This window comes from Camelus dromedarius, chromosome 6, assembly GCF_036321535.1.
Source record: "Camelus dromedarius isolate mCamDro1 chromosome 6, mCamDro1.pat, whole genome shotgun sequence".
NCBI classification, from domain to species: Eukaryota; Metazoa; Chordata; class Mammalia; order Artiodactyla; family Camelidae; genus Camelus; species Camelus dromedarius.
This window is the reverse complement of record NC_087441.1, coordinates 51864533-51879569: the sequence shown is the minus strand read 5'-3', so window position 1 is coordinate 51879569 and position 15037 is coordinate 51864533.

Genomic DNA, 15037 nt, shown 5'->3' with positions numbered 1-15037 from the left:
TGTCCCACGTTTAGTGATGTGAAGATTGATTATTGGATTTAGGTGTAGTCATCACCTTTTCGACTGAAGATTTTGGCAGTCATTGATGAAATTTGCTTAAATCCATTCTTTCATTAGGGGTGCAAAATAGTGGTTTTCTAGTTCTACATATGTTATTTCCCCTGTTATCTTTTAAACCACACTCAGGTCTCTATAGCTGGTTGCATTAGCCAGTTCACGCACACTTCCTCTAGGAACTGTGGATAAGTTCTTGACACAGCTGCAACTTAGCTGCTCTAATTCTGATGCTGCTTTGAAAAATAGCCTGGAACCAGAGGGTGATTTCCTCCCTTCTTCGTTTCTTCCTGAAAGCTGTAAACTTTTGAGGTAATGACAATTATAAACAGTGTCACCTTTATGCCCTGGCATAGTTTTGATGTTTGTGTGGTATGATCTGAGAAGAGATGAAAGGTTGGCTTGATGAAAATATTCTCCTCTTCTCTGGCTGTAGTGTCTGACACCCCCAACAGTGGTATTCTCCCTTAAGAGCCTTCTGCAGACTCAGGAATTATAACCAGGTTAAGGTTGATTGTACCCAGGTTAAGGTATGGGACCAGCACATTAATGGACCTATAAGCAGGAATTCGTTTGTCTTATTGTTAGGGGCTTACCATCTGTGGTTGGGTCTGGAACATGTAACTGAGAATGGAACGTGTTGCTCTTAGCTTGGATGATGGAAGGTACGGATCATGTGCGTGCCTGGGGCTTGGTTCAGGTTTTTACGTGGAGGTCTCCAAGAATGAAGACTGTTGAGGGGTTAGACGGCAGGGGAAGAAAAACGTTGAAAGGTGTGAGAAAACAAATCATTGCTTTGTACTTTTATTGAGGACGACTCTGCTTAAGCCCTCAAGATAGCCTAGAAAATAAAAGCAAGACTCTGTTTCCTGTTCTTTTCTTCACTGCCATGTTGTCTGGGAAGCCTGAAACAGAGGGGTGCTAGGGTCGAGGGGACTTTTCCTTACAGGTCAGCAGTGATAAAGAGCAGGGAGTTTGAAGGCAGAATTTAAGCAAGGTGGAGGGCTTGAAAGAAGATGTGAGAAACAGGAGGAATCACTTTTTTAAAAGTGAAAAATGGCAGATTGATCCCTTTTGCCACAGAAGAAAGTTCAGTTTGCTGTTTTAGAGAAATGGACCATTTTCCCTTCCCACCTACTCAACAACCAGTTCTAATATGGAAGTTTCAGTATTTTTATCTTTATGATAATTTCAGAAACAGTAGCCCATTTATGCCTAATAATGTTACTGAAAAATACCAGTAATTATATAATGACTGCAGAAATCACATTTTTAAGTAAATGAAGAGGAAAATTATTTTTTCTTATTATATGTCTCCAATTTATATGTAATTACCAGCTATGAAAGAACCTTCCTGGTATGCCTAATAACCACCTTTTGTCCTTGCATGAAAAGTCGAGGTTTTTTTATTCAAGGTTTTGTTCTGCTCAGCTTATTTCTGGCTGGTTGGGGAGACAGAGGCAGCTGTTTTATGACATGTCTCCCAGGCCTTCCTCAGACCAGGGAGCGTATTGCTCTGGAAACCAGCTGGTCATGTTCTTTGCCTGTCAGACCCTGTGCGAGCAAACAGAATTTGGGCAAACCAGTAGAAATCTGCCTGTACAGGAAGAGATGGCTCTTGATCAAAAAACACGGAGTCTTTAAGCCAGCCATTTCTAATTACCTGCAACTCTTCTGACTGGTAGATAATAACATGTATTTTTTTTCCCTATTAAACTTTGGTTTTGTTGGTTATTTCCTCCTTTATGAAACATCCTTTGAAAACAAGGCAGAAGACAACAAAAGAGTTTCTTTCCTATTTAGTGCTGGCATAAGGAGGTTATATGTGTAGTGTCTATACATTGCAAGAGCAATAATGGAATAATAATTTTTCTTTTAATTAAAAATGAACTTATAGTAGATTTATGATCTATAGCTAGATATCTAACATAATTTACTTTTGTTCAGATATCATATATCATAGTATCTTTATTAAATTCTTTCTAATATTTTCTAACTTTTCATGTGAAATAACATGTGGGATATTATATGGACTACAATATCTTTGCATATGTATATACAATATTATTTGTAATAATAAAAGTATGTGTGCATATATTATAAAGTGTTACACTCACTCATTTGTAGATTCTTGTGCTCATTCACTGATTCACTCGTACATGAAATATTTATTGAATGCCTGGTTAATGCCAGGCACTGTGCAGTCAAAAGTTATAAAGACATGAATGGTCAAAAGATCCCTTTGGCTGCTGAGTGGAGAAAGCATTGTGGAGTGAGGCAAGAGTAGAGTCAGAAAGGCTACATGGTGGGCTGTAAGGAGAACCCAATTTGGAGGCGGACCCAGGCAGGTAAACAAGGATTTCGGAAATACAAATTCCCACGGGAGTGCAAAAAAGGAGGGATTAAACAGTTTTCAACTCAGTGCTGATGTTGATTTATTTTCAGAGTAAGAGGAGGGAGGCTTTCGTTTGTCCCATGTGTGTCAGAAGGCAGGCCACATGGACCCCAGAGATCCTGCCTGCTTGTGGAGGCAGTGCCGAGAGCCAGAGCAGGCACACAGACACCCGCTTCAGTGTGAACTGAGTAGGTGGCCCAGAGTGGGCAACTTTTGCTCTGCTCCATCTCTTGTGACCTTGGACACAACACGATATCACTGAACCACCTCATTACTGGAGCAGGAGTAGGACTGGGTGTAGAAGTAATAGGATGAGTGGGGCTGGTGAGGGTGCAGGGAGACTGAGGCGTGGACTGATGATTGCTAATGCTGTTACTTCTGCTTAAAATGCTTGTTCCTTGCTCAGTGTGGAAGAAAGGTCCAGCTCAAGTGTCATCTTTTTGGTGATGCCTTCCTGGATTTTCCCTGCAGTAGTAATTACTCCCTATGCATTTTATATATGTCTACATTACAGTACTTATAACACATCTTAAATCTTTGTTTATGAATCTGTCATCTCTACCAAACTGTGAGCTCTTCTAGGACTGAAACTACCCATTTTTTTTTTATATCTGCAGTGCCACTCATAGCAACAGGAAGAGAGTAGGCAATTAATACAGATTTTAAAAATGAAATTAATGAATTAGTACATGGTTGTTCTGACAAACTTTTTCTGCTTTGGTGGTAACCCTTTCTGTTTTTGTTATTTCATTCATTTAACAAATAATAATAGTAACAAACAGTGTGCTGGACACAGTTTTAAGCCCTTTATACATATGAACTACTTTGATCCTTATTATTCTATGAGTTAGGTAATATTATTATTCTCTACTTTATTGATGAGAAAACATAGTAAGCCATAAATTTATATTTGTTTCCAATTTGCATTAATTAAGCAAACAGTTTTTGAGTGCCTGTTTTTTTGCCAGGCATCATTTTAGGTGGTCGTGAGTACAGTGGTGAACAAAGTCCTGCTCTCATGGGGCTTACATTCTAGTGGCAGAAGACAAACCAGAATAAGTGAGTAAGCAAGATGCCAAGGCCAGGTGCTATGCAGGTAAAATTCAAAATCATTATTGAGTGATGTAACAGGCAGGGACTAGGAGTCTTCTGTAGATCAGGTTGTCAGAGGGGCCTTTCTGAGGAAGTGACCCCTAAGATGAGGTCTGAATGACCCGAGGAGCTAGGCATTGGATACCAGGGGGAAGGGCAAGGCTGGTGCACACGCCTGGTGCCAGCAGCGATTCTGGTGTTCTCAAGAGAGGCCAGTGTGACGAGGGGAGAAGTGGGATGTGTGAGGCACCGGGGGTAGGCAGAGGTGAGGTCAGTTAGGGCTCTGCAAGTTAAGGCCAGGATATCAACTTTAGTTCTAACTGTGGAAGGAAGCCATTAGAAGATTTTGGGTGGGGTGGTGATGTTTTTAAAAGGTCATGTTGGCTGCTGGGTGGAGACAGTATTGTGGAGTGAGGCCAAGAGTGGAATCAGAAAGGCTATCTGGGAAGTGGTGTGAACATTTTAAAGGAGAGTGACATGGCGTGGGACTGTAGTGTTAGCAGGAGAGATGGTGACAAGTGGTTAGATGGTGGCATATATTTTGGAGGCAGGGTCTAAAGCACTGGCAGGTGGAGTTCATGCTGGAGAATCTAAATCACAAAATGTATGCTTCCTTCCTGCTTTTTGCAAGAGAGGAGAGTGTTCAGAGGCAGCTGCTGTAAGTTGTGGCTAAAAGGAAAGTGGAGGTGAAGGTGGTATAAACAGGTGTCTCAAAACCTCTCTATCTCTTTCCACCATGTGAGGACACAGCCAGAAGGTGTCATCTGAGTGAGTAAGTGGAACCTTACCAAACACTAAATCTGCTGGTGCTGTGGTCCTGGACTTTGCAAGCCTCCACAACTAACGGACATAGGAGGATGCCTTTTTGTACATTAATGAAACAGTGAAGCTTTCTAAAGAAATAGAAAAAGGTTAAATGAAAAATTGTCAAAGAAATTAATCAAAGAATTCTACTTACAATACCATCAAAAATACTGAGAAATACGCCTAACCAAGGAAGTCAAAGACTTGTACACTGAAAACTGGAAAACATTGATGGAAAACATTAAAGAAGACGCAATTATATGGAAAGACATCCTGTGTTCATGGGTTGGAGGACTTAATATTGCTAAGATGTCAATACCACCCAAAGCTTTCTATGGATATAATGTGATCCCAATTAAAATCCCAACAACATTTTTTTGCAGAAATAGAAGAAAAATCTATCCTAAAACTCATAAGAATTTCAAGGGACCCCTGGATATATGCTCAAAACAATATTGAACAAGAAGAACAAAGTTGGAGGTGACATACTTCCTGATTTCAAAACTCACTACAAAAAATTACTACCCTAATCCATATAGTGTGGTACTGGCTTAAAGTTAGACACGCAGAGCAATGGAGAATAGAGAGTCCAAGGAACAGCATCATGCATTTGATCAAATGATTTTGAGATGGGTGTCAAGACCTCACAAAAGTGGGAGGACAGTCCCTTCAACAAATAGTATTGGGTCAATTGGAGTTCTACATGTAAAAGAAACAAGTTGAACAAGATTACACTGTGTAGCACAGGGAAATATATACAAGATCTTGTGGTGGCTCACAGTGAAAAAAAATGTGACAATGAATATATGTATGTTCATGTATAACTGAAAAATTGTGCTCTACACTGGAATTTGACACAACATTGTGAAATGACTTTAACTCAATAAAAAATGTTTAAAAAAAGAAGTTGAACACTTACATTACATCATATACAAAAATTAATGCAAAATATATTAAAGACCTAAATGTAAGATGCAAAACTATAAAACTCCTGGAGGAAAACAGGTGAAAATTTCTTGACTTTAGATTTGGCGATGATTCCATAAAAACATAGGCAACAAAAGAAAAAAATAGGCAAATGACACTACGTCAAACATAAAAACTGCTGTGCATCAAAGAACACAATCAAAATATTGAAAAGATAACCTACAGAATGGGAGAAAATGCTTATAAATAGCATGTATGATAAGGTCTTAATATCTAAAACATCTTAAGAATTCCTGCAGCTTAAGTGTAAACCAAATAACCTTATTAAGAAGTGAGCAAAGGATGTATAAAATAGATAAACAACAAGGACCTACTGTATAGCAAAGGGAACTATGTTCAATTTCTTGTAATGAGCTGTAATGGAAAAGAAACTGAAAAAACATATATGTATTCTGTATATGTATAACTGAATCACTTTGCTGTACACCTGAAACTAACATTGTAAATCAACTACATTTCAATAAAAAATGAGACTAAAAAAAAAATTAAAAAAAAGAAATGAGCAAAGGACGTGAATGGCCGTTTCTCTGAAGGTGGTGTACTAATAGCTAATAAGCATGTGACAAGATGCTCAACATCACTGATCTTCTGAGAAGTGCAGATCAAAATTAAAATCAAAATGATATATTACCTCACACTACTTAAGTAGCTACCATCATAAAAGATAGCTACTATCAAAAAAAGTAGAACATAACTGTTGGTGAAGATGTGGAGAAATTCACACCCTTGTGCACTGTCGCTGGGATTATAAAATGGAGCAATCACTAAGGAAAACAGTATGACATTTTTTTGAAAAACTGAAAATAGAACTTAATCCAAATTGTAGGTGCATATGCAAAGAAATTGAAAGTAGAGCCTCAAAGAGATATGTACAAATCCATGTTCATACCAGCATTATTCGCAAAAGCATGGAGGTGGAAGCAGCCCAGATATTGCTCATCTGATGAATGATAAACAATATATGGTATATACACACATTGGAATATTATTCCACCTTTAAAAGCAAGTAAGTATTGTCAAGTGCGACAACATGAATGAACCTTGAGGATAATATGCTAAGTAAAATAAGTCAGTCACAAAAGGAAAATACTTATTATTACATATATATGGGGTATAGGAAAACAAAGTGGAATAGTGGTTACCAGTGGTTGGGGGGAGGGAAAATACGGAGTTGTTGTTTAAAGGGTATAGAGTTCAGTTCAGCAAAGTGGAAAGGTTCTGGAAGATATACATGTTATTTATTGCATTACAATGAGAATGTATTTAACACTACTGAACAGTGTAGTAAAAGCTGGTTATATAGTAAATTTTATTTTATTCTTCAACAACAATAACAACAAAATTTAAAATGTAAACAAGCAAAAACCTTCCTGTCTTTCTCTGGGCAATATGATCTTGGTCTAGGGACCCACTTTGTAATAAAAGTACCACCTTGAATACTACATTATCAATAATATAGTCCAGGGAGACTACATGAAGTTTTTCTTTTCTTAATTTTAATAAAAATCTTCTCCCCTTTTATTAATGAAAAAAATGCATCAATCTTTGAGCTGGAATATTAAAAAAAGTAGGACCTGATTTTTTTTTTTTTTAGATTATATAGAGGAACAGAAAATAAAGAGATATTAGGGAATCCAGCATTCAGGGTTCAGATGTCTGGATGAGCAAGTTGTAAAAAAAAAAGTTAGTTATAAAACCATGTCAGTTGCTTATGACGTCAGGAAAAGATAGGAAGATACATGAGACATGGGTATTTTCATATTCTTAAGAACTTTATAGTATCATTTCTATGACTGTCAAAATCTTTTAAGTTATTTATTAAATAACACGCATATCTTCCAAAACTGAATTTTCTTGATTTATATCATTGATTCACTTAATGATAAAGAGAAGTTTTTCTACTGTTTACTCCTTATATTCCATATAACACAGTCCAACATATCTTTAAAAAGTATTTTTAAAAATCTTGTTCTTTTAAATCAGAAAAGAAGTACATATGTATTACAGACAAATCAGAAAATTCAAACAGGCAAAAAGAAGAATAAAATGCCTGGTGAAAAACAATGTTAATGCTTTGGTTTATTACTTTCCAGACTCTCCTCTGTCATATAAATGGACTAATGTGGTTTTTAATATAAAAATATAATTTATGTAATTTTGTAGTCTACTTTTTTTAAACTTAGCAATAGAGTTGGCCCTCTGTATCTGAGGGTTCTGCATCTGTGGATTTAACCAAGTAAAGATCAACAATATTTGGGAAAAAAAAAATCCGGAAAGTTTCAAAAAGCAAAACTTGAATTTGCTGCATGCTGTCAGCTATTTACAGAGCATTTACATTGTATTCAGTATTATAAGTAATCTAGAGATAATTTAAAGTATATGGGAAGATGTTCATAGTTTATATGCAAATACTTTGCCATTTTATAGAAGGGACTTTGGAACCAATCCCTCACAAATACCAAGGGGCGACTGTATATTGCTGATACTTTTGAGTCCTAGCAGTTCTTTAGCAGAAGCTCTGAGTTTTCTTTGCTAAGTAATGGTAGATGTGCACTGGAATTGTGATATTCAGACATCTTAACTTGATCTGTGACCAAAATTCATTCACTGAAGACTTGTCTTTAGTGGTATTTGATCTTACCAATTTCAAATGCTTCTGGCAAGAATGAGTAAGGTCTTAGAGTCCTATAGGATTTATTGTCTCATTTCTTTACTCTCTCTCTTTTTAACTAAAGTTCTGATTTTCTCCCCTAAATGTGCTTCTCCTGCATTTTTCCATAGTAAACGGCATTTCTTTTTTGTTTTGTTTTGTTTTTATAAACATTTTTTTATTGAGTTGTAGTCATTTTACAATTTTGTGTCAAATTCCAGTGTAGAGCACAATTTTTCAGTTATACATGAACATAAATACATTCATTGTCATATTCTCTTTCGCTCTGAGCCACCACAAGATCCTGCATATATTTCCCTGTGCTACACAGTACAATCTTGAGTAAATGGCATTTCTAAACTTTTAGTTTCTTAGGTCAATATTTGGGGCGGGGGTCTTCAGTAACTCCTTTCTTTCCTTCATGCCCCAGATGCAATCTGTATACAAATTATGTGAGTTTTCTCATTTCTTTTCTGTGCTAGAAAGCAATTTACTAATTTGGGCTCTGCTATGGAAATTTCTGAGAAGCTGTAGCCCACAATCCCTATATCTCATCAGATCATCCTACACAGTCTTGTTGGGAAAAGGATGATGGGGAAAGACCAAAAGGGCCAGGCTGAAAGATAAAACCACCAAATAGCTTGACAGAGATGTCAGTTGAGCACATATGTAGGAACATCAGGCAATGGAAGTGACATTCCAGATGACATGCCTTTTTTTCCCCTCTGCATACTAAAAATGCTTGTATTAACTGACAGCAGATAAAAGGTGAAAGAATACAATGCATAGTAACTCACGTTAAAGCTTACAGGTAAAAGACTGAATTCTTGTTTGAAATAAATGGCTTTCCACTTAATAAACTGGAGTTGTTCCAAGGACGTCTTTTCATTTATGGAGCAGGTGCAGATGAAGTTTTGAGAAACTTGTGCAGTATTTTTTTTTAAAAAATAAAACATTTAATTAACAAGCTTGAAAACGGTGGAGCACTTGAAGTGGGAATAAAACAATTGTTTTATATCAAACAGTGCAAATCCAATTTGTGAATACAACTGTATTGAAAAGCTTTAAAATATTAATAAATTGCTGTAGGCTTTAAAAAAGAAGTTTTAATTTTCTTTCAAGGTTTTTCCTTGAGACAAGTTCTAAACCAGAAGAGATGTTCAAATGAATGCAAAAAAAAGTATATTCTTTTTGAAGGCCCAGAAGCTAATTTAAAGGAAACAAGATGAAAAGGAGTTAGAATATTTATAAGCACTAAAAATATCAAATAATCAAATGCAAACCCATCTCTAAATGTGAATTTTTTTTGTTAAGGGTGTTTGGAATTGCAGTTGCTATCATGACTTTAACTTGTTCTTAGAATTTAAACACCAACAGATTTGAAAAAGTAGTATAATATTAAACATACATGTTATTTTCCAAGGGACTAAACCATAAGCATACTTAATAAAAAGAACCTTTTTTAAATAAAAAGAACCTCTGCACAGCAAAGGAAACCATAAGCAAAACAAAACGACAACCTACGGAATGGGAGAAAATTTTTGCAGAAGATGAAACTGACAAAGGCTTGATCTCCAGAATATATAAGCAGCTCATACGACTTAATAAGAAAAAAACAAACAACCCAATCCAGAAATGGGAAGAAGACCTAAACAAGCAATTCTCCAATGAAGGCATATGAATGACCAATAGGCACATGAAAAAATGCTCAATATCACTAATTATCAGAGAAATGCAAATCAAAACTACAATGAGGTATCACCTCACACCAGTCAGAATGGCCATCATTCAAAAATCCACAAATGACAAATGCTGGAGAGGCTGTGGAGAAAGGGGAACCCTCCTACACTGCTGGTGGGAATGCAGTTTGGTGCAGCCACTGTGGAAAACACTATGGAGATTCCTCAAAAGACTAGGAATAGACTTACCATATGACCCAGGAATCCCACTCCTGGGCATATATCCAGAAGGAACCCTACTTCAAAAAGACACCTGCACCCCAGTGTTCATAGCAGCACTATTTACAATAGCCAAGACATGGAAACAGCCTAAATGTCCATCAAGAGATGACTGGATAAAGAAGATGTGGTATATTTATACAAGGGAATACTATTCAGCCATAAAAACAACAACATAATGCCATTTGCAGCAACATGGACGTCCCTGGAGAATGTCATTCTAAGTGAAGTAAGCCAGAAAAAGAAAGAAAAATACCATATGAGATCGCTCATATGTGGAATCTGAAAAGAAAGAAAGAAAGAAAAAGACAAATAAACATAAATACAAAACAGAAACAGACTCATAAACATAGAATACAAACTTGTGGTTGCCAGGGGGGAGGGGAGTGGGAAGAAACAGACTGGGAGTTCGAAATTTGCAGATACTGACAGGCATGTAGAGTAGATAAACAAGATTATACTGTATAGCATAGGGAAATATATACAAGATCTTGTGGTAGCTCACAGTGAAAAAGAATGTGACAATGAATATATGTACGTTCATGTATAACTGAAAAATTGTGCTCTACACTGGAAATTGACACAACATTGTAAAATGACTATAACTCAATTAAAAAAAAAGAACCTTGAGAAAGATACCAATTCAAGATAAGAAAACTTCAGTTAAACGGTTTAAAAGTTATTTACATTAAATTTTCCATAAAGTAACTTTTTTTCCTGATTCCAGCCTTTTCTGACAAAGGCTTTGGTAACAGCATGCGTTGTTGGTCATGCCAGATTTTGCTCTGGGCCATAGTGTTTGCTGGACTCTCAGGTATTTGTTCTTTAGTGACTCTGGTCAGGTCAGGTGCCCTGCGGAGCAAGCTGTGTAAACCGTCATGATGACAGCCAGGTCTTTTGGCAGAGTGCGCACAATGGATAGGCTACCAGGGCATCTTTCCTTTAAAGCCTGTCCTGTTTGGAAAAACACAGCAAATAAAAATCACTAAACAGCTTCTGGGTAAGTCAGCCTGCACTGTGGGGACCTAATGAGATGAAAGAGAAACTTGATTCCTTTCCCCCTCCTGACAAAGGCTCATTCCCCAGAAGTGATCCTGAAGCTACCAAAAGAAAATTAAAGGTACATAGGGCAATGTTTCCCAAGGCACTCAACAGAAAAAGAACAGTGGTCACCATCTACAGAATCCTGGGTATTCTGTAGTCCACGAACATTTTGAATAGCTCTTCTCACTCTTCATATTACCAAATAGGTTAAAAACAGATAATGGTTGAATAAGAGATGATGCTCAGATTTTCCTTTTACAAAAAACTAAGAATCTTGATTCCAAATGCTTAATTTTCCATGTCTTGAAATTATAATACTGGATGCTGAGTATATTAATTTGTTTTTGTTTAGAAAAAGAAAACAATCATCAAAGGAGAAAAACAAAGCATTGAATAGAAAATAGAGAAACTAAGCAGCTCAACACAAAGCACATTAAGCATTTTCTGAGCTAATAAATTATGTGATGTAATGCTAACACTTAAAAAGTGCTCCATTTTCTCCAATGCACGCTGCGATTACTCCTGTAAACCAATTCCTTATTAAGCTGCATGGTTTCGCATCCCTCGTATTTTACAGGTGGTTTAAATCTTCATCTTTTCAGCATTTTGACTTTGGATCCCTGATTCTCTTCATTTAACTTGTTGGCTTAACTATTTAACCTTCTTAATTGTCACTCTCTTTCTATAGTCAAAATCAACTTTTCATCTTTTTAGGTGTTTTAACACATCTTAATTATTCTCATTAACCCTTCATTGAGTGGATCCTCTTATACATTGGCTGAAGCCACAGAGATTAAGGATTTCTATATACCTAAAACCCCCCCATAATATTTATCCTTTCTTTTGGTATATCATCACAAGTAATGCAATACAAATATTGTCATGTTCACAGTTTCATGTGTTATTGTGAAGTCTTTGCTAGAATATTATTCGCCATGTGGAAGAGGCATAGAGAACTTTAGAAATTTTGCAACTGTTAGCCAGAAATTAAATTAAGAGAGAGATTTTATAAGGCAGTCTCTTCATAGACCCTCTATCAACAGGACTTAATTTACTAATGCTTGAGAATGTGATGGAGGTCTGCATGAAACATCTGGCAGAACTTTCATACCCAAGGTTGATTTGGCTAAACCTCTCCAGGCTAAAGTCTCCATTAAAGAGGACAATATTCAAAGATAGAGGAGAGCAGCACTTTGGTCAAGCACATATATCTGTAAATATTGGGAAAGAATTTTGACAGAGAATACTGTAGTAAATATATATATGTAAGCTTGACAAATTACTTAACCTCTCTAAGTCCTAGCTTCCTTAGTTACAAGATGAGAAAAGTAATAATATCTACTTCATAGGGTTGCTGTGGGAATTAAATGAGTTGTTAAATAATACTGAAATATTTAGATAAGTGGAGCTTATTGTTAAATGTTAAAACATTCACAAGATTCATTATCACATCTTCTAAAACACAGTGGGCAGAAATAATTCCCCCCTTTTTTTGTGGTTGAATTATAACACGTAAATAAATGTGATACCCTTAGGACCCTCTGAAATAAGTTGGCGATAGGTACTCATACTTTAATTTGCTCCTGATAATTCTGCTCTGTTGATTTTTTTTTTTGTCTCCTAGTTTTGGTTGCTGTCGGTATTCTTGTACTGCTTCTAATATGGTTCTGTATGTTGTATATCATTCATTCAATCTATACACTAGTCCTATTGAATAGCTAAATATGCAATTTAAAATTTTCTTGTAGTCACATTAAGCAAAGTAAAAAGAAACAGGTGAAAGTATCTCTAATGATTTATTTTATTTAGCCAAATATATTAAAATTTACCATTTTAGCATATAATCAACATACAAATATCATGATGTATTTTTTTTCTGTTTTTTAAATTCAAGTATAGTTGATTTACAATGTTGTGTAAGTTTCAAGTGTACAGCAAAGTGATTCAGTTATACATATATATATATGTCTATGCTTTTTCAGATTCTTTTTCATTATAGGTTATTATAAAGTATTGAATATAGTTCCCTCTGCTATGCATTATGTCCATGTTGTTTATCTATTTTATATATAGTAGTGTGTATATGTTAATTCCAAACTCCTAATTTAGCCCTCCACTGCCCTTTTCCCTTTGGTAACCATAAGTTTGTTTTCTATGTATGTGAGTCTATTTCTGTTTTGTAAATAAGTTCAATTGTATCACTTTTTTAGATTCCACATATAAATGATATCATATATTTGTCTTTCTCTATCTGACTTACTTCACGTAATATGATTATCTCTAGGGCCAACCATGTTGCTGCAAATGGTGTTATTTCTTTCTTTTTATGGATGAGTAATATTCTGTTGTATATATGTACCACTTCTTCTTTATCCAGTCATCTGTTGATGGACATATAAGCTGCCTCCATTTCCTGGCTACTGTAAATAGTGCTGCTATGAACACTGCAGTACATGTATCTTTTTGAATTAGAGTTTTCTTTGGATATATGTTCAGGACTGGATCATATGGCAACTCTATTTTTAGATTTTTAAGGAATCTCCATACTGTTCTCCATAGTGGCTGCACCAAGTTATGTTCTTACCAACAGTGTTGGAGGGTCCCTTTTCCCCTACATCCTCTCCAGCATTTATTATTTGTAGACTTTTTGATGATGAACATTCTGACTGGTGTGAGGTGATACCTCATTGTAGTTTTTGATTTGCATTTCTCTAATAATTAGTGATGTTGAACATCATTTCATGTGTCTTTTTGTGATCTTTCCATCCAAAAGCAGCAGAATACACATTCCTTTTAAGTGCACATGGAACACTCTCCAGGATAGAGCACATACTGGGCCACAAAGCAAGCCTCAGTAAATTTAAGAAAATTGAAACTATATCAAGCATCTTTTCTGACCACAATGCTACGAGATTAGAAATCAACTACAAGGAAAAAAAAACTGCAAGGAAACACCAACATGTGGAGGCTAAACAATATGCAACTAAACAAACAATGGATCACTGAAGAACAGAGAAGAAATAAAAAAATACCTAGAGACAAATGGAAATGAAAATGCAATGATCCAAAACCTCTGGGACTCAGCAAAAGAAGTTCTAAGAGGAAAGTTTATAGAGATACAAACTTACAAGCTTACTTCAGGAAAAAAGAAAATTCTCAAATAAACAACCTAAACTTACACCTAAGGTGACTAGAGAAAGAGGAACAAATGAAACCCAAAGTTAGTAGAAGGAACGAAAGATCAGAGTAGAAATAAAGGAAATAGGGAATGAAAAATAGTAGAAAAGATCAATGACACTAAAAGCTGGTTTCTTTGAAAAGATAAACATAATTGATAAACCTTTAGCCAGACTCATCAAGAAAAAAAGGGAATGAGCTCAAATCAATAAAATCAGAAATGCAAAAAGAGAATTTATAATTGTCACCACAAAAATACCAAAGATAAGGGACTACTACAAGCAACTATACACCAATAAAATGGACAATCTAGAAGAAATGGACAAATTCTTAGAGAGGTACAATCCCTCAACACTGAACCAGGAAGAAATAGAAAATATGAACAGACCAACTACCAATACTGAAATTGAATCAGCAATAAAGAAGCTTACAACAAACAGAAGTCCAGGACCAGACTTCACAGGTGAATTCTACCAAACATTTAGAGAAGAGTTAACACGTATCCTGAAACTATTCCAAAAAATTACAGAGGAAGGAACACTTCCAAACTCATTCTATGAGGCCACTATCATTCTGCTACTGAAACCAGACAAAGGTATCACACACACAAAAAAGAAAATTACAGGCCAATATCACTGGCGAACATAGATGCAAAAATCCTCAACAAAATACTTGCAAACTGACTCCAGCAACACATTTAATGGATCATATACCATGATTGGATGGGATTCAGCCCAGGGAAGCAAGGATTTTTCAATATCTGCAGATCAGTCAGTGTGATATACCACATTAACAAACTGAAAAATAAAAATCATATGACTACCTCAATAGATGCAGAAAAAGCTTTTGATAAAATTCAACATCCATTTATGATAA